This window comes from Macaca thibetana, chromosome 10 (assembly GCF_024542745.1).
Source record: "Macaca thibetana thibetana isolate TM-01 chromosome 10, ASM2454274v1, whole genome shotgun sequence".
Classification (NCBI taxonomy): Eukaryota; Metazoa; Chordata; class Mammalia; order Primates; family Cercopithecidae; genus Macaca; species Macaca thibetana.
In genome coordinates, this window is record NC_065587.1 from 15248800 (window position 1) to 15251474 (window position 2675).

A 2675-nucleotide genomic window follows, 5' to 3' on the forward strand; every position below is an offset into this window, starting at 1 on the left:
CTCCAGCTGTGCACTTTCATTTTCCTTTTTGCCTGTTTCTCTAACTGCATGCACAACGAGATGAAAGAGCAGAATCAAAGTCAGAAGGCCTGAGTCTCTCGTCTCTGTCCTGGCTGTGTTATAGGATGGACCTATATGGGGTATGAAAATAGCTCCTGTGGCTTAGAGCTATGGTGAGGAGCCCATGAACAAGCGATGGGGCACCTGATGAATAGTGGATTCACAGTAGCGATCATCACTGATTGTTCTGAAACTGCTTTCCTCCACAGCATCTTGATGTGGATAACAGCCCTATGAGGTGCATGGCCGGCATTAAAGGGCTAATAACTCTGAAATGCAGAATCCTCTGAAAATGGAAACTTTTTTATTTTATTTTTTATTTTATTTTTGAGATGAAGTCTTGCTCTGTTGCCCAGGCTGGAGTGCAATGGCACGATCTCGGCTCACTGCAACCTCCGCCTCCTGGGTTCAAGCTATTCCCCTGTCTCAGCCTCCCCAGTAGCTGAGATTACCTGCGCCTGCCACCACGCCTGGCTAATTTTTGTATTTTTAGTAGAGATGGGGTTTTATGTTGGCCAGGCTGGTCTCAAACTCCTGACCTCAAGTGATCCACCCACCTCAGCCTCCCAAAGTGCTGGGATTATAGGTGTGAGCCACAGCACCCGGCCTGAAAACAAAAACTTTAAAAAAAATAATAATTTATTCATTTAGTGGCAAAACCTGACCTGATCTGGCATGAATTCACTTATGGTTTTTATGTCTCTTGCTTAATTTGAATATTCACTGTCACTGCAAAAATATTAATGTGTTTGACTGAGGAGGGCTGCTGGGGGTGGGTGGGTTACATAGTACGTGATACCTGAACCCCATTACCTTTCTAAAAATTAATTGGGAACTCTGACATGCATATGGCCTCAAGGATTAGAGATACAGGATGTGATACTCTGTCTCCCACTTTAAGGAAGAGGAAACTCAGGCTTCTAGAAGTTAGTGATTACACAGCTAAGAACCAGTCCTAGGCGCTGTGTCTGCAAGAATGAGCCCACAGTGTGGTTACGGGCTGAGATCTGTGTCTCTCTAACATTTCTGTCACGTTGTGATCAGAAGTCACGTGGTTTGCAGAAATCCCCAGTCACCACCCCTAGCTGAGGCCACACTGGGTGCTGTTGCTTTGCAGAAGGCGTGGCCCACCTAGCCAGTCCTGCCTTTGCGACGATGGAGGCCACCTCCTGTCACTGGGCCCTACGAGCAGGAATGAGGGGTTAAGCGCTGCTGAGTTGGGTCCTGTAGGGGCCTTTCCAACCCTGGCATCCCAGATTCCACAAGCCAGCCCTGCTGTGGCCTCCCACACTTGGAGAACACTGTAAACACAGCGTGACCTTGAAGCGGACTTGGCTGCCTGGCTGGGGTCGCTGAGCCATCCCAGGCCTGCCTGCTGTTTTCCCTGGCAACAGACCCAGATGTTGTGGTCACTGCTCGGTCCTGGGAGTCTCAGGGGCCAGACCGGCCATTGGATGAGGGGCAGTGTTTACCACCAGGGCTCTTGTGAAACGATCGCCCCAAGAGATGCTGTGTGAGAAAAATGTTCTGTAGCCAAATGCAGGGAAGTGCTGCTTATGTAAGGGAACAGAAAACATCCACCCTATAGGTCAGATGAACAAAAGTGGGGAGTTGTTTAATTTCCTAGAGTCCACTTCCCTTCCCTCAAGGCCCAAGACCTGCTGAAAAGAAACAAACTTGCCTGAAGACCCCTCAGTCTCTTGTGGTTTAAAACACACTCTCAGGCCGGGCGGGGCACGGTGGCTCATGCCTGTAATCCCAGCACTTCAGAAGGCTGAGGCAGGCCCAGTAATCCCAGCACTTCAGGAGGCTGAGGCAGGCAGATCGCCTGAGGTCAGGAGTTCAAGGCCAGCCTGACCAACATGGTGAAACCCCATCTTTACTAAAAATACAAAAATTAGCTGTGTGTCGTAGTGGGCACCTGTAATCCCAGCTACTCGGGGGGCTGAGGCAGGAGAATCGCTTGAACCTGGGAGGCGGAGGTTGCAGTGAGCTGATATTATGCCACTGTACTCTAGCCTGGGCAAGAGTGAGACTCTCTCAAAAAAAAAAAATTAAAAAAATTAAAAAAAAAAAACATGCACACACACACACACTCTTTTGGGTAAAGTCTGTCGTTTGGGGGTGAATGTTCAGGCAATTTAAGTTCGAATTTTCTGTCAGGGCTTTTTATGTTTTCTTAAAAGTTTGCTTCCCATTGAGGCTGCAGTGAACTGAGATTGCACCACTGTACTCCAGTCTGGGTGACAGAGCGAGACCCTGTCAGAAGGAAGGAAGGACGGAAGGAAGGACGGAAGGAAGGAAGGGAGGGAGGGAGGGAGGGAGGGAGGAAGGAAGGAAGGAGGAAATTTGCCTGCTTCTGAGATGGCATCTGGGGGCAGGGGCTTGTACTGGCCCTCTGGGGTTCCACTGGCCCACAGAGAGGGTCCTTTGTGACCCTCCCACCAGGCATCACTGGCTCCCGGACACCTGGGTTCTGGTTTGCCTTGCACCTCTCTCGAGGAGCCGCAGGTTTTCTGTGTTGCAGCCACAACCAACCCACCCTGGGCTCAGGCTGTCTGCCTCCCAGAGAACTCACCACGCCTCGGCCCAGTGGCCCCTGGCACAGACAGGGA